The 18,950-nt window shown below is 41.6% G+C and overlaps 1 protein-coding gene across 1 annotated transcript in view; it reads right to left on the bottom strand.

Moving 5' to 3' along the window:
• TIA1 (TIA1 cytotoxic granule associated RNA binding protein) overlaps positions 1-18,950 on the bottom strand; it is a 1,460,724-nt gene that overhangs the window by 1,404,056 nt on the left and 37,718 nt on the right. The window lies entirely within an intron of this gene.

Consider the following 18,950-nt stretch of genomic DNA (forward strand, 5'->3'; position numbering starts at 1 on the left):
CCTACTTTATTTTACTTTTGCATCATCTTAAAAGTACTCAATTGTATTTATTACTGCTTGGTGTAACTCATTCTAAGCCTTTTGGTTTAAACACTTGGGCTTCGGACCAGCTGTTTTGCACTGAGAGGGTTTGTGGTCTGCACTGTAGGGGCAGAACAGGTAGCTTACATCCTTCTAGGTTGGGAACTGCTGATTGAGGGCTCAGTGTCTGTTATTCTAAAAGTGTATTAATTCTGGTTTAAGCACTTGGGCTTTCAGGCCAGTTATTTTACATTAAGAGGGTTCGTGGTCTGCACTCTTGTGGGAGGAGAGGCTGGACTCTGCCCTTCTGAGCTGGGAATTTCTGGTTAAAGGCTTATAGTGCATGCATATCTGAACTGCTTCTTACTGAAGTTGGTGCGCCTTGTTTGCTGTGGCATAGACTGGATTCGGGCCTGCTGGATCTAGCTTTGTTTGTGTAACTTGAGCACTAATCCAGGCATTCTCTAAAGTATTCAATTGTATTTATTACTGCTTGGTAGTAACTTGATTAAGTGTAGCTATCATTCTAAGTCTTTTGGATTAAGCACTTGGGCTTCAGACCAGTTGTTTTACATTAGGAAGGTTTGTGGCATGCACTGTGGTGGCAGGACAGGTAGCTTTCATCCTTCTAAGTTGGGAACTGCTGATTGAGAGCCCAGTGTCTGTTATTCTTAAAGTGTATTAGTTCTGGTTTAAGCACTTGGGCTTCAGGCCAGTTATTTTACATTAAGAAGGTTCATGGTCTGCACTCTTGTGGGAGAAGAGGCTGGACTCTGCCCTTCTGAGCTGGGAATTTCTGGTTAAAGGTTTATAGTGCCTGAATATTTGAACTGTATCTTACTGAAATTGGTACACCTTGTTTGCTGTAGCATAGACTAGATCCAGGCCTGCTGAATCTAGCTTTGTTTATATGCTTGTTGTTTGTTTGCTAGTTATTTCCCTGGAACGCTAATTCCACCTAATACGCGGCTTCTCAGCACTTCTGTGGATCACTAGTGATATCTGCATTGCTTACTGTACTTATTTCCTTGTTTCACTTGAAAGAAAGTTACAGTTTGTCGTTTTTGCATTTAAGTTACCTGTAACACATTGCACTTAAGTTACCTGGCACTTGCTCGCTAAAGCAATTATACAAGTCAGCACTAAAAATTAAAAGCACTACACCCTCACTCTCCCCACTGGCCCTTGTTTTCAATTAAGGAATTCCCAATATTATTCTAGCATGTCCAAAGATCAGTTGTCAATCTCCTCTCCGGTCCAGCTGGTGAATCTGGGAATCTTGAGGCAATGTTACAACTGCCTCATGTACACAGACAACCCTGTCCTCCTCCCAACAAATTCCAACACATGTGAGAGATGCAACCATATAGCCAAACTGGAGGCTAAGCTCTCTCAACTCAGTACTGGCATAACCAGTCAAGAGGAGAAGGAAACCACACTCACTACAATTCCAGTCTCACATAGACCTACCATGACAGCAAACCAAACACATAATCACACAAACATACTCGGAGGCTCTAAATAAAAGATCCGCCTAAGCAGCAGAGACCTCCAAAGCAGACACCCAAGCAACCACTACCCCAAAACACATGCAACACATCTCACAAAGCCAGTGTGCCGAACAGTCACAGCCCTTAAGACTAAACAACACACCTGACAAACTTGTAATAGGTGACTATAGTCAGACACACTGACATCCCGCTCACCAGGCTGAACAAGGAGAGGGTCACGGTGAGTAGCCTGTCGGGCGCTAGGATCCGCCACATAACACAAGCACTCAGGTCACTCAAAGGCAAGTACAAATATGACTCAGTCATTGTCCATGCTGGTGTGAATGACCTGAGACGTACCTCCCTGGACTACATGAAGAGAGACATAAAGGAGCTCTCTGAGTATGTAGCCCAGGCCGGTATGACCCTGACCTTGAGTAGCATCTTACCCTCACCAAGAATGATGCCACAACATGAAGACAAGATGATCAATTTCAACAATTGGCTTAAGTACTGGTGTCATTCAAAGGGGATCCAATGCCTGTCCGCTTGGGATGATATGCTCGATAAGCCACGATGCTTCGCTAGGGATGGCTTGCACCTGTCACTCCTGGGCTTTCGGATATTGGCAAAGGCTCTTACTATCCCCATAGTGCCTTACCTCCACAGGTATCACAAGGGATAAGAAACTAAGAGTAATGCTACTCAATGCCAGAAGTCTAAACCTCAAGATGCACGCACTCGAAACTCTCCTTAGCATGGAGAACATCGATATCTGTGCAGTAACAAACCTGGTTCAGGGCTCCCGAGAGCACCCCAGCACTACCAAGGTTATACCTCATACCATGCTTTTCGGCCCCAAAACTTGGACCGAACCACAAAAGGAGGGGGAGTATTGTTATTCATCAAAGATACCCACACCTCCAGGTTGGTGGCAAAGCACGAAGCATCAGAGACTATCCATGTGCAACTAACAGTGGGTAAAACTGCCTTCCAGTTTATAGCCTGCTACAGACCACCCTCCCAAACCCAGGAACCCCACTCGGCCTTTCTGAGAACACTGGAAAATATGAAGGTCTCTCCAAACACCATTATATTGGGCGACTTCAACTACCCAAACATAGACTGGGAGCATTACTCTAGCTCCAACACCCTAGCCCAAAGGTTCCTAGAATTTATAAACTCAAATGCTATGAAACAACTTGTTACCACTTCCACAAGAGGGGAAAACATACTGGACCTGATCATCACCAACATGGGGACTCTATGCTCCAGACCAGAAGTGTATCCCTCACTGGTAAGATCAGACCATAAACTAATGTCACTGGATATTCACATCCCGACCCCACCCCCTGCCCAGAAAACCACAGTGAAAAGCTTCTCTAAAGCAAATTTCACACTCCTCAAAACAGAGGTGGAATCCTTCAAAGCCCCCGGACCTGTGGAAAATACGGCCCAGACCGCAGAATCCTTTATAAACACATTCTATGAACTCCTTCAGGACTGCATGGATCATGCGATCCCAAATAAAACCAAGACCCAATCCTCCAAAGGCAGACGTCCTGTCTGGTGGACCCCAGCCATAAACAAACTATACAAAAGAAGGAGGAAGCTACTAAATGATAGAGCAAAATCCCAAAAAGGGAAGGCATCACTGATCAGTATTAGCAAAAAACTACGGGCACTCATAAAATTGTCTAAGGCCAGCTTCGAGAAAAAAAATGCACAGGACACTAAGGATAATCACAAGGCTTTCTTTAGTTATGTTAGGAACCTGGGTGGTAATTCCCAGATATGCTCAGAATTAGTCCAAAATGACAAAAAATACACTGAACCCACAGACATTGCCAACATCCTAGCTGACAGGTTCAGCGCAAACCCCCCCCACCAAAAGGGCAAATATCTATCCCAGCAGAGTGCTGCCCCCCTGACATATCAGATGCTCAGGTAAGAGCCGCCCTCTCCAAAGCAAAAAACACAGCATCAATGGGACCAGACGGTGTCCCGGGCTGCGTCCTACATGAACTCCAAGAAGAGCTAAGCCCAAACAAAAAACTACTGTTCAATCTCAGCCTTACTACAGGATATGTGCCCATAGAGTGGCGTACAGCAACAGTGGTCCCTCTCCATAAAGGTGGTGCCTCAACGGATCCTGGAAACTATCGCCCCATAAGCCTGACTAGCTTGGTCTGCAAAGCTATGGAAAGGATCATCATGGACCTCATAAATAAAGATATTGGGGACCTACAGACACTGGATCCTACCCAGTTCGGCTTTGTTAAGGGCAGATCCTACCTCTTAAACCTGGTTGACTTCTTTGAAACAGTCACCAAGGCCATTGACGAGGGGAAGGTGGTCCACACAGCCTACCTGGACCTCGCAAAAGCCTTCGATACAATACCCCACTTGGGCATTATAGATAAGCTCACCAGCTTAAATATAAACCCCTATGTCACTAGATGGATTGCAAACTGGCTCAAGGACAGAACCCACATGGTTAGAATTGCTGGAGCCATGTCAGACTCCAAACCAGTTACAAGTGGTGTCCCAAAAGGCTCAGTCCTGGGACCTCTCGTTCGGTATATATTTCTCGGAGGTACAGGCCAACACGGAAGGACTGTGGCTGACCAAGTTCACAGATGACTGCAAACTGGGCGCCATAACAGACTCTCCAGCCGACACAAGCATCCTCCAAAAGGGCCTCATAGAAACAGACAACTGGTGCCAGAGCCATGGCCTCAAGCTAAATGCCAAAAAGTGTATAGTCACCCCCTTTGGCAAAAACAAAGTGCCCACAAATTACCACATAGGTGGTAATCCATCAAGTACAAAAGTAGTAATTAGGGACCTGGGGACCCAAGTTGATAGCAATCTCTCATTTGACAAACACGTGGCCAAAGTGGTTAGAAAAACATTTTATATAGCCCACCTAATCATGAAGGGATTCACATCTAGATCAGGAGAGGTCATCGTGCCTCTTTACTCATCCCTCATCAGGCCCATAATTGAGTACAATGCCCCTTTTGGGATGTACCTTACCAGACACCTGCAGCAACTGGAAAGACCCCAAAAGTACCTCACCAAGAGGAACAAAGGGCTCAAACAGATGCCATATGCTGCCCGGTTAAAGAAACTCCAGCTCTACTCAGTGGCATACCGCCTGCTCAGAGGCGATCTGTGCCTGACGTATAAAGCCATGTCCAACCCGGAATTAATGGACATGCTGCACCTCAGAAAATCCAAATCCCATCTAGCTACGCATCGAGAGACTTGAACCTCAGCACTGAAATAAATAGGACATGCTGGAGGGACAGATTCATAACCCAGAGGCTCCCTTCACTCTGGAATAAAATCCCAGTCCAGGTTAGGCAGAGTCCCTCATTGACTCTCTTCAAGAGGAATCTTGATGAGTGGATGGGAGATCGTAGGTTTACCTCGGGTATCACTTCTGTGTCACTGTTAGACAGAGGCACAGTATACTAACCTCGAAAAAGGGCATAGCAAAATAAATTTAAAATGGGTGGCGAAAGCCAAACACATTCTGGCTAGGCTTATAAATGCCCTAGGGCAAATAGCCTAGTATGAACCTATGAACACACTTTTTCCAGCACCCCCTACTGGATGCCTTGGGATTTTTACGACATTCTCTAGTCATTTATGAATCATCCCGAGGAGTCGTGTAACTTCTGCTACCACATCTGCCAGATTGTCTGGGCAACAACCTTTTACCTGTATTCAGTTTCTTCTGAATTCGGCTGACAGACAAGCAACTCCGGCCTTCTTGGCAATTTCTGACCCAGGAACATCCTCCTTGAGCAGAATCTCAAATTTTGCACGTTTTTGTGGTGTTAAGTCAGCCAATTAGACTATGGAGCCACTTCATTATGACATCATTTCTCTAAGTAGATAAGTAACACTTAGCAATTTTCTGCTAAACAGCTTTTTCTTAAAGAATTAGCAAACAAATGATTGTCAATTTCGGAAAAAGACGGACTGAAAATCAATAAAGGAACTAAGAAATTTCCATTATTTGTTGATGTTTTTATTAATTTGGCCAACACTGTATGTGATATATAATCTTTGTAAATGCAAATTTGTTAGTACGGTTTGAAGAACGGCTGACTGTGGGACTGGTAGTCTGCTCCACAGTCGAGACTAAAATGGCACCTCTCTACCTGGGAAGACAAGCATCAACTGCGGGTAAACACTACCATTCCACAAAAGTTACTAATGACAGAAAAATTGCAATAAAAAACACTACACCAGCCCCACAAAAAAATAAATATCTCCAAACACAGTTTTCATTTAAACAGATAGGAAAGAGCATTCTATTTAAAAATACTTTGCAATCTTGATAGAGTCCCTTAAAGCACACTAGCTTTAAAACAACTCTCCAGAAGAGGAAATAAAAGGGAACTTATCTGCCCAGCAAGGGATAGCACAAGCAGACCATCGAGCCTCAAAAGCCCCACAGAAGTATATACTTTTGCGACAATTAAGTTCTGAAGAGCTTTGTGTGCTCACTTATCTATTAGTCAGCTCAGCTCAACTCAAGCTGACGGGGATCATGTCAGTCGCCCTGCTAGACAGGGATCTAGGGAAGTAAATAGTGTGGGAAGAAATAGCCAGGGAATTGTTATGGTTAGGCTGATAGCCTAGTACCAACCTATGAACCTGCTTGACAGTTTGAGAGCAGGGAATGTGCCCTGAAGCTTTGGAAGCTAGTCTGCTGTTACAGCCTTGTCAGGATATAACCCATAATGCTAAGGCTACTGCAGCAGTGAGATTTTCTAGTGTGGAACATTTATCTGGGTAGTAAGTTTGTATGCAAATGCCAACTTGTAAATATTTTAGGATATTGCTTAGTTTGAGCCACTATAAGTCATCTCAAGGCTAGACAGTGGTGGGTTCTGTGTGTTGAGTTAGCTGCAAATTTAGCAATTTTTTTAAAGCAAGAGGCTAGCTTGGATTCAAGAGGGATCTTTAGGTTAGTAAAGAAAGGGGATACATAACGGAGGACTGGGAGCAAGCAGTTAATGTTTGCCATGCTGCATCTGTAAGGTACTGTTTGGCTCTACAAAAGGAGCCAAGTTTCGTAATGGTCTTTTAGTGGTTTAAGATATTGTAGACAAATTTGAGACTTTTTGTCAATAACAGCTCATAGAAGTTTACTGTGTACAACTACTACTTTAGTATTGTTTTTCTGATGTAATTAGAAAAGATTGCTTTTGGTTATTATATTGTTTTGGGGTGAAGAGCATTCATTTTGTCTCAGAGTTAAGGAACAGGCATAAGCTTTATAGCCAGACTTCAAGTGACAAACAAGTTTGGAGATAGTTGGGACTGCACATATGAATGAAGACTCAGAGTATTGGAGAATTCTTGTGTGTTGTCTGGTAGTATGGAGTTTATAAGATGTCAACGATACGCAATCCAAAGATAGAATCTTATGGGACGCCTATGGTGTCAGAATGAAAAAGGAAACAATTCTGGTGGCATCCGACTGCTCGTTATCTTTTAGAAAGACAGCCAAGGAACAATGTAAGGGAGTACTGCGGAAGTCAGACAGAAAAATTCATTGCGTAACGGCTGATGTTATACTGGAGCGAATACTTTATAGGTCTAAAAATATTGCCGACACAAGTTTGCCCATTATTTCTCAGGTTATTTACATTGTTAATAGACTGCAAAAGGGCATCGGTTGTACTGTGATTAGGTGTGAAACCTTGCAGTTTTGGAAAGCAGGTTACTGGAGCAAAGATACTGTAGGGAGTGATGCACATTAAAGATATTTAAAAAATGGAGGAAGGACAGCCATGGGTCTATAAATGTTTAAGTCAGTTGACGTACCCATTTGTGTAACAGAACACAGGAATGTTCCAGATGTCAGGAACATATCGTACAGACATAGACCTATTTACCAGTAAAGACATGTGGAAAGCAATGGCATCAGCTGCTATGTTTAGATATTCTCATGAGGGTTTATCAGAAGCCAAGGTAGTGACTGTTTCAATTTAAGTACCAGCCTTTTTATAGGTTCATAGTTGTGTACTCGGCTAATGGCCCTGGAGCCTTTACAAGCCTTGCCATAGGATTACCCTGGCATCATGCCACCTGACCTTAGTTCCCAGTGCTTCTGTCAAGCAGAGCCACTGGAGTAATCCCCAGGGTGAATTTTCTATTTCCCATCTGCTCGTCAAGCTTTCGCTTGAAGAGGGCCAGTGAGGTGCTCTGACATGTATGGGAAGTCTATTCCATAGCATTGGCAGGGTTATGAACCTGTCCCTCCAACATGTTCTGTTGACTGTGGTAATGAGGTTGAAGTCTCTGGAGCATGTGGTGTGGAGGGATTGGGATTTCTTTAGATGCATTTTCTAACAGAGCTGGATCAGACATGGTTTTGTAAGTCAAGCAGAGATCGCCTCTAAGTAGGTGATATGAGACAGAGAATAGTTGGGAGTTTTTTGAGTCTGTCCATATAGGACAATTGTTTAAGGACTAGGATCCTCTGTGAGTTACTTTTGTGGCCTCTCCAGTTGTTCCAGGTGTCTAGTGAGGTACATGTCAAATGGGGCACTGTAGTCAAATGGGGCACTGTACTCAATGATTGGCCTAATGTTGGAAGAGTAGAGGGAGACAATGACCTCTTTCTTCCTGGATGCAAAACCCTTAGTAATGAGAGGTGCCACATATGACTTTCTGACCAAAGTGGCAATGTGGTAGTTAGAGAGGTTGCTGTCAACCTGTGTTCCCATCTCTTATAACGCCTTCTGTGTTCAGCGGACTACCATTGATGTGGTAATTCATAGAAACCAGGTTTTTCCCAGAGAGGATGACATTTTTTTGACATGCAGCTTAAGGCCATGGTTCAGACACGAGTCTCAGTGAGGCCTTTCTGCAGGATGTCAACATCACTTGGGGAGTCAATAGCAGCTCCCAACTTGCAATATCTGCAAACTTTGTCTTGTGTTGGTCTGGACTTCAGAGAAGTAGATACCAAACAGGAAAGGACCTAGGAGAGGTTATGACAATGAGGTTGAAGTGAGACAGAAGTGACGGGGCCAATTTTAACCAAGGACTGTAGGATCTGTACACACTAGTTGCTGAACTGAGAGGGCACTGACTCTGTGCAGTTACTGGTAGTAGGGGAAGGAACGGTAGTTTGGCTGGAGCGTGCTAATCTACTTAGGAATGACAATAGTTTAAGGCTGTTCTTGAGGTGTGTGTTGAAGGTTATTAGAGTAGATTTGTTTATCTTGCTTGATAAGTAGTGTAGTAAGATTTCATAGCCATCTAAATACCCACACTGAGATCCAAGATTTATGTTTACTGCTTTTTTTGATGCTTTGCCACATTCTGAGTGGTTTTGTTTCCTTAGTTAGCCATAGTGCAAGGTTGGATTTGACTCTTATTAGTGACTGGGGTCAAGCCATTAAGGTTTCAAGTGGAAGACTGTAGAATCTAGAGGCATAGATTTTAGTATATTCCAATTATACTGAGTACTTTAAGAAAGGTGCCCTTGTTGAACTTGGCTGAATTTCATATTTGGCTGTATATAAATTTGATCATTATGGCTATTACGGGTCAATATTCAGCCATCGAAAACAAAAACAGCTAAAAAACATGAAACAATGAAAGGCAAAATTAGCAAACAACTACATTAAACAAAAATAAAGCCATTGAATGGCCAGCCAACATCAGAAACACCGCCACCTAAGGTAGGGCGCTGTGCTCTCCACACCCCCAACTACATACACCAACTCCAAGATCGTATTACAGTGGGGAATAAGGCAAATTTCAAGGGTTTCACTTATCTTATGCATGGTGTTACTTCCTGGTTGTTGGCCAACTATGGCCATTCAATTAATTTACTTTCATGGAAGTAGTTGTTCAACAATTTCATCTTCGATGTTTAACATTCAGTATTTAGCCATTCGCTTTTTTGTTTTTGATAGCCAAGCATGGACCCAGCTATTACAGCTCCTAATGGCATATATGTTGGCAGGTAATCACTTAATGTTCTGGTTTACTGGTTAAGTACCCAGTCTAAAAGTAGACCGTCTTGCTGGAGTTTGTATCTATTCTAGTGGGGGATGAAATGGAGTAAAAAAACTATATAAATTCACAGACTCTCTCACGCAATACCACTTATAAGCAGACAGTCTATGTTTAAAGGAAAACTCCTCCTTAGAACTACAAAAAAAAAAAAAAAAAAAAAGATGTTTTTTTCACTCTGCTTTCCGGGTTATTTTAACACCTCAAAAATCACTCTGACTTCTCTGTACAGAATTTTAATATGTTTTCTGCAATGTGATGTTATATTTCTTCAAGCCTATTTCCCATAATCCATTTTAAGTCTGCTTTACATAAGTCATGCTAGACACAAACACATAGTGGTGCATTCCCATGCCATTAACATATAATGGGATTAGTGTCTGTCACTGTCACCTTGTTATTAGGCTACTGGCCCTGAAGTCCTTGCAAGCCTAGCCAAGAATGTAATCCATGTTCCAACAAGTCAGCCTTCTGTAACAGGACAGCTACTTTCATTTCTTGAATGGCCCTCATGTGTGCGCTTCTCAGGGCTTGTTTTATAGTATACTACGGAATTACAAAGCTGTAACCAAAACATTGTTAAAATTGCCGGCCTTTGTTCAAAGCATCTTTTTATAGTCCAAGATGAATTGACAGCCCCCCTTCTACACTTTGTTAAATGTGTCGATACCTTACAAGAATCACAAGAAAAATATTTTCTACCTTTTCTATAAATGTCACAGACTTCTTTTGATACTAGTCATAAAATGTAAAGTAGTACAAACAAGAAACATTTAAAGTTTACAACTTAGCATTTCAATACTGTGATGCTGCATATGAAAATTTGTCAAAAGAGGTTGTGATGATACTGGCAAGTGCCAGCATAGCCAGCTGGAGTTGTGTAAAGAATGACATGTCCTTTTAATAATCAAACTGATTTATACAACATGCTTGTTACAAATATATTACAACTGTATGTCATTTGTATAATCAAACAGAGATGTACAGATGCTTGTGCTGAAAATGCATTGGTGAAGTTTGCTTGTGTTAAACAGTGCACCCTGTTGAAAGGAAAAGAACTGTACAAGGGTTACTGGAATTGAATTAAATGCATATGATTTAAGAGAGGACGCTGGAACACAACGGTTAACTAAGAAAAATAAGGGAACTGTAAATAAACTGTTAAACCATTAAAACACCACCCCACAGCGTTGAATGGGACCAGAATCGCAGAGTTTAGGAAAAGAGCCTTTGTTCATTAGCTCAGTGAAAAGAAAGGAGGCCTCAGGCACTGCCAAAAACATTTGGATGCGTACTGTGACCGTCTGTGCTAAATTCCTGCCTCAGCTTCAAAGGGGAACACTATGAAAACCTAGAGTCAGATGACTAGATGAGATCATTCTGCCAGCCCTCTTGGAAATTATATTTTAGATATTAAAAACAGAAATCTCAGGAGTATAGAGTATTCTGTTTAGGGAACCCTGACTGGAAAGACCCCCCACTCATAGTATCTTGCCTTGCAGTAGTAAGTAACTTAACTAGGGAACAGGAATTCCTTTAGAGTCAGTCAGGAATATAGTGAAGCTCAGTTTAGAGAGTGTTTTTTCTTTATTTGTACGAGTCTGCCCATCAATATTAATTTCAATATTTTCTGGGATTTGAACTCTGTGGTTTACTGTTAATATATTTTCAATATTTTGCTGTTATTTTATTACTAAATATATTTAAAATTTTTACTGTGGTTGGTCCTTGGAGAAAGTATCTAATCTTTGCGTACACTTACATTTATTTGGTGACACTGTGTGGGCCACTCCAGGTGGTCTAGCCATCTTGGTGAACTACTACCATTTGTACTAGTACCAATACTGCACAGTATAAGTGGACACCCTTTAAGTGCCTTGGAGTGGCTGTGTCTGGGGACGGTGATAACTACTTAATAGTCTGGGCAGAAGGGGGCATAGTTAGTAAACCTGTGCCAGCTTTTCCCATCTAAGTATACACAAATCAAATCTCTCAGAGTGTCTCTCTCTCAGCTACTCAGGACAGGGACACGAAGCACTGAATTTACAGAGGGGGTGCTGAAGGCCTAATCCTACAGCTGTACCAGTGTGTGTGTGTGTGGGGGGGGGGGGGGGTCTTATTGGAGACCTGGAGGGAGACAGATGTAAAGACATCCAGACCCCGGACTGAGTGTGTTTCCTGTGTGTTCTTAAGATGTTTTTTTAAATGAAACTGTACTTGATGCAGAGAGATTTGCATCTGGAAATACTCCGTGTATACACTTGTATTCCAAGTGCACGTCTCTCTCTTCAGTATCAATGGTGAGGATTCAGGTTCCTTGATTACTGGCCCAGCTTGGGAAAAACACATATTGGTGACCATCACATACTGGTAGCAGTGGTGGGCATCACAAAGGTGACAACTGCCTCTGAACCACTGACTGATCTAATAGCTCTGTTTTGCTATGAAAGGCACAGCTACATTGAAAACGGCTCTAAATCAGTTTAAGTTCTCTTCCATTGTCTTTATTGCAGTGAGGAAAAGAGTTTTACACCTCTGTCTTGTTTACAGTAGCCTAGGCTGCTGTTGTCTTTCAGATTTTCCCGGTTAGGGATCACCACAGCGGAACTCCGGTCCACTAATGATTGGCAGTAGATTTTCACGAACACCGAGGTGCCAGCTCAACGTTCAACCAAGGCACTCCCATTTACGCATGTCTTTCGAACACCCACCCAACCGCAGGGAGGACATGCAGACTCCACACAGAAGGCACTCCCCGCACTCCAGCCGAGAATCGAACGGGAGAACCTCTTGCTGTGAGGCAACAACGCTACCGCTGAACCAGCGCGGAAGTAATTTCTCTGTGTCTGTGGCATGTCATGCAAGTGCAGGCAAATTACTCTGCAACTTATGTGAGAAATTAAGCTTAAAACAAAAAAGGTGTGGTCTTTTCCTTCCCTCAATACCAAAGTGAGAATATGAAAATTTTATAAAAGTACAAGCAGGTTTCAGGCACCTACACAGTACTGGAATCGCACTACATGGAAAAGAGCAACCCAATAGTTGTGAAACTGTAGGAGAAGGTGGTATGAGGGTTTCATACTGGAAAGTTTGAGATATCCACTGAAGGAGATTTTTGACTGTACTGATGTTAACACTGGGTGGGTGTATAAAGTTGTTAAGCATTGTTTTGCTTTTAACTTTTAATGTTACTAAATTCTGGGATCTCTCGTTTAAGAAGAGTTATATTTGGCGAGTTTTTATAGACAACTGCAACACTTGCTGCTTGTTCGTTTATCCCACCGATACTGATTATAGTAAATACTGGAGGGTGATATCCATCAGGTATTTCTGGTTTTATCCAGATTTCTGAAGGAATGAGTATATCAGGGAAGAGACAGCACAGCAGGTATGGATTTAATCATTCATTCCAATTTTCAGTCTCAGCCTGGCCAGATATAAAGGATACCAAACAAGCAAGTTAACAAGAAATATGAATATTATGAATATAAACAAAATGATGTGTGATCACAGCAGAACAATAATTTAAAAGTATACAGTGCGGGGGACAATAAGAAAGGATTGTTTGAGTTAGCAGGGAAAACGTGAAATGGTAGAAGGATACAACACAAAGTGTAAAAAAGATACCAAATATAAGGTAATGGCACACAGGAAAATTAACTATATACACTGTGGAAAAGGAGATGTCACATACTGGTGTAGGGAAATAATGGCAGGAACACAAAGGTCCAATAAAAATCAGCACTAGGATGGCATTAAGTCTGGTACCAATAAACAGCTAAGATACGACAAGAAAAAAGTAACAGGTACCACGAACACTTGAAACTTAATTTACCAAAAGATTCAATCTCAAAACAAGTTTTAACTGTTCGTGGTTCCGGTTACTTTTTCCTTATATTTCAGGAATACAAAGGTGCCCGACTGGTGAAGGGGACTAAGTGATGTGTCCAGAGGAAAAGCACATGTAAAATAACCTGAACTTGAGATGATCTGCAAGCTAAACTTTAGTATAAAATGAGGTGAACAACGTGAGGTATTTTAAAATTTGTAGGGAAAGATTCCCGGAGTCCGAGGCCTAGGATGCAAAAGGAATGCCTATTGCAATGAAGTTGGGTTCTAACACATTCAAATAGTGGACCAGAGTGGTTAAGCCCTCTCAGACTAACTCTGGCGCAATCTGAAGAGGTTGGAGGCCGGGTCGGCCCAGGAGTGTTGAGGAGTTTGCAGAGTAGGGATACAAGAATCGGGTTAGTACATTGGACAGGTAGCCAACTGGCTTTATAAAGCATGATACAACAATGCTCATTTATAGGGAGAGAGTAATGAAATGACAGAGTTGCTTATAGCTTGAATGGTGAAAACATTTCTCCTTGGATGCTGTTGTAAACACTGGAAAACCACATTCAAGGTGTGCTGTTGCAATGACTTTGCCTCTGGCATTTTTGGTTGGTCTGGAGAGAAAAGGGGAAGTTTTATAGGACCAAAATAGGAGAAAATGTATTTTTTTTCCTGTATTTAAGTAAAGGTGAAAGTTCAATGTGGGATCAAGCCGTGACGGTTGGGGAGAGATGGGCGAATGCTGCCAGCCTAGTCAAATAGAATTTGATATATAACTTTGGCATGTTTTCTTGAATGTAAAAGAACACTGTGAAATGTGGAACTGAAAAATATGTGACAACATTGCACTCTACTTGCCCAGTGAAGCATGTTGTGACCATTTCATATTAGAATTAGGCTCCAGTGCATCTGGATGAAGGTTTCATGCCCATTGTTTTAAGGCTAAAGTTTATGACCAGAATTTAGATGTGGAATGTGCTTTACTGCTCTAGTTTCTGTTAGAATAAACATGTGAAACGTCTTCCATTGTTGTAAGTTTCTGAACAGGTGTTAAGATTGCTAAATAATGCAGTTTGTGGACAGAGAACTCAGACCAGGTGTTAAGACGATGCAATGTGAAACGTCTTCCATTGTTGTAAGTTTCTGAACAGGTGTTAAAATTGCTAAATAATGCAGTTTGTGGACTGAGAACTCAGACCAGGTGTTAAGATGATGCAATATGAATAGTGGGAAAACCTAAGTGTCAAAAATGATGTAATTTGGGAGGGCCTTAGAGACAGGTTTGTTAGTAATGTTTTAAATACTATTTCTCACAAGAGACTGGAAGCATTTTGATCTTGGATATCTAACACTCTGCTTATGCTGACATGTAAGTTTTAGCACTGTGATTTCTTGTAGTAATGGTTTAAGCTAGTAAAGATTAATTAGGTATTTTTTCTTTGAAATTAGACCTGTCATACCCCACTGTTAAGAGAAAAAGTTTTAAAACATACTATTTGTCTCTTTCTCCCATCTAGCAAAATGAATATGCTATTTGCTGAAGTGTTGGTAAGAAAAGGTCATTGAACCATGTTTATTAAAGATGGGCTTTACCTATGATAGATGTAGTTTACTTATGAACTTGAATAACATCTGTTTTCTATACTTCTGAATAAGAGTTAATTTACTGAGGCAGGCTGTGGAAAATTCCAGCTACCACTGTTGAACTAAGTATGCTGTACCTTTTTGAACGTTCTACACTAGCTGTGGTTTTCAGGTAAACATTCTACACTAGCTGTGGTTTTGAGGTAAAGCATTCTTTTCCGAGGTAATTTGTGATCCTAGATGTTTTTCATAGCCAACTGTCAACTGCTAGAAATGTAACAAAAGCTATTTTGGCTAGTGACAGGAAAGTATATAAGTTGATGTCAGTAAACAAGCTGATCAGATTGAGATCATCTTGGCCAACATGCTGCTGTAATCTGGTTAGCTACAAATAAAGAAGTTTTTCATCACCTGAGGCAGATGTGACTCGCTTGAATTTTTTCTTCTGACATTTTGGTCCTTCGGACCGGAAACCTCTACGAAGATATGGATGAGGCTGACAGAGACCGAAAAACCTGTGCAGGTGAGGGCTTCTCATCTTAAGATTCCCTCGACGGAAAGCCCTTCGACTGATTTGTCGTTGGAAAGAGGCCGGCTGCTCCCTGATCCCTATCTGAGGGACGGTTTCCGAACCAAAAGGGGAAACGGAGTCTCATCTGGTTCAGGTAGGATGAAAAACATTTTTCTTTTAATTTAATCTTGTCGACAGGGGGTTTATTTTTAGTTAAGGGTGGGTACGAATAATTAAGATTATTTTGTTAGGATCCCCGTTAAGATAGCCCCGTTTTGTAATAAGCCCTGTAAAAATAATTTTGATGCAGTCCTAAAATATACAGTCCTAAAATAAGAAATCTAGGAAAACATGGGTTCAAGTTGCTGCAAGTGTGAGAGTGATGCCTGTTTAAATGTTGATGCTAAGTATATGAAAAGTTTAAACAAAAATAATGTTACATTTTTGAAGAAGTGGAAGTTGAAATATGATTTTGATGGTACACTGAATAAGAATGCCTGTGCAAAATTGGTTAGAGATTTGAAAAGAGATGCAGGAACTAGAACTAAAAAGCAAAGACAATTGGGATTTCCCCAAGCACAAAACTGGTTAGAAGAAGCAAATAAACGAGCTATAAAAGAAAAACAGTGCCAGGAAAAAGAGAAAATAAATCAAAAGGGATCACTGGTGCCAAGTGGAAAAGTAGCTTTATTTTTAGATAAGGAGGATGAGCACACAGTTTGTGCAGTACAAAGGCAGGCAACTGCCCCACCGTATGGTGAAATTGCTGCTGCCATACCGGGGAAACCTCCTCAATATCAGTCTGAAGATGTGGGATCTGTACAGCAGGGTGGGTTTATTAGCTGCTCAAGGAAATGTTGTGACCCCTCCAATTTACCCACAAATTCCCGTAGTACCTAAAGTTGCTTTGCAACAGGTAGACCAACCTATGCAGTTAAGGTCAGGACCAGCAGGGCAAGGACGTTGGGCTATTAAACTTCCTGACCATTCAGAAGCTCTTCCCTTAATACAAGTTGCAAACCCACAAGCAGGAGATGTTGGACAAGAACCAACTATTTTAGTTTATCGTCCCTGGGCTAGAGAGGATATAAAACGAGCTACGGATGGTATTCCTCATCCCAAGGTTAATTTTCAAAAGTTTTCTGAGGACATAGTTGGTATGCGGTTATCATCTAAATGGTTTAGAAGTAGAACAAGTAGTGCAACAAATCTTAGGTCCAGATTGGCACTTAGTTTGTGGTACTTGGACATGTAAGGCAGATGACGGCACTACATTAAAGCATAATTCTGGGGTGTTAGACACACAAGTCACTGATCTGTTAAAGAGAATTTCTGATAAGTGGCGTCCAAGAGCAGATTGGACAGTAATAAATCAGTGCATTCAAAATGATGATGAATCTGTAGATCACTATATTGTAAGACTAACACAAGTGTTCAATAACCATTGTGGAATGATGATTCCGCAGGATCAGACTAATGATAGTCCGTATGAACAGCAATTGAAAAATGCTTTTCTTAAGGGTTGTAAGGCTCCAATACATAGTTTTATAACCAAGCACATGGTAGATCACAGAACATGTAGACTGCAACCTTTGTTTGAATATGCACGGCATGCTGAGCGACATTTTAATCTAAAAAAGAAAAAGAAAGTACAAGTGTTGGCAGTAGGGGATGATGGTTGTATATTCTTAGTACAGGACCAAAGGGGGCAAGGGTGGCGTAAAATAAAAGTGGGGACCCGCAATGGGACACGTTAAATGAACTGGGTGAACATTCAGCCTATAGGGAAAGGTTAAAACGTGGAGAATGTTTTAAATGCGGTAGACGTGGGCACTTCGCTGCCGACTGTGAAGAGTGGCAACATCCCCCACTGCCGACTGTGAAGAGTGGCAACATCCCCCACAGCTTACGAACAAGGGCTCCGCATGACTATATGATAGTAAAGAAAGGCGCCATCTTCATTATGGGGATAGTGAAGAGGCAGACACTCTCGACGATGAATGTCAAACACTCTAATGGAAGGGCGGGATTGTGACTGTGAAGTCATAAACCTGGCAAATTTGGGTATTGCTATACATCTAGATCAGAAACCCATGATAAAGTTTTTGGTTGAGGGACAGAAAGTGGAGTTTTTATGTGATTCAGGTGCATCGCGTACACTTTTGGGTCCAGCAGTTCTGCCTCCGAACTGCAAAACAGATGAGTTTGTCCTTGTAAAAGCAGCAAACGGGAAAATTTATAAGGAACCACTATCTCATCCTCTACTGTTCACAGATCCGCAAACAAACCAAACTGTTAGGTGTAGGGTAATTACATCAAAAGTTTGTCCAGTTAATTTGCTAGGAAGAGATTTGATGCATGTGTTTGGAATAGCGGCAATTCCCACACCTAAAGGTATTGAGGCAAAAAGGTTAGCGGATGGCTTAGTAGTACAGGGAGTACAAGACTTGTTTTACTGGTATAGCCTAGACTTGATTTCAGACGGCCCGGGGAGGGTTGATACAGAGTTGATCAATCTAGCTCTAAGTAAATCTAGGAGCGGGTCACCACAGGTTGCGGCGCACTTACATTGTACAATGTTCTATAAGGCCCTTGGTCTAGATAAAGAATTTGAAAAAGAATTCTTTAAGCACAAGTGTGCAAGGATAATTTTGAATGACATGTTTTGGGATATGCAAGGTAATACAGTAGTAACCTGTACTTTGACTAAGGAAATTAGTTCTTTATATCGCTCAAGTTATAGCCCACATATATCAGTTACTAAAGCAGTGGGGACACATTGGGTAGATTTGGCGAAAAAGGTTAACGATTTGGAACACAATGTCTGAAAGTCAGTTGAAAGATCAACAGATCCAGGTACAAAGATTAAATTGGGTGACTTGGGCACGACCAAGTGTGCACCTCAGGGATGACCAAACAGAAATGGCATGACAAATCCCCCTAACTCAAGAGGAAGATAGTGCATTAAGGTAAAGGAGATGTAGGATTAATGAAAACAGCAGGTGAAGTTTGTATAACTGCAAAGTCAGGTTTTAGACCTCGTAAGCACCAATATCCACTGAGTAAACAAGCAGAGGAAGGAATTAAACCAGTTATTGAACAGCTAAAACAGGTAAGAATTCTTGTTGAATGCCCAGATTCACCCTGCAATACTCCGTTGTTTCCTGTAAAGAAACCAGATGGGTCATGGAGGTTGGTTCAGGATTTACAAGCAGTTAATTCAGCTGTGATCCCAAGAGCACCGGTGGTCCCTGACCCTACCTCAGCACAGATATTTTTCTGTCATAGATACAAGCAATGCCTTTTTCTCCATACCACTACGCAAGGAGAGTAGATTTTGGTTTGCATTCACTTTCCAAGGTAAAAGATACACATATACCAGATTGCCACAGGGTTATTGTGAGAGTCCGACAATATTCGTACAAGGAATGGCTGCGAATTTAGCTCAGTTT

This window comes from Protopterus annectens, chromosome 9.part0, assembly GCF_019279795.1.
Source record: "Protopterus annectens isolate FY-2018-M chromosome 9.part0, PAN1.0, whole genome shotgun sequence".
NCBI classification, from domain to species: domain Eukaryota; kingdom Metazoa; phylum Chordata; order Ceratodontiformes; family Protopteridae; genus Protopterus; species Protopterus annectens.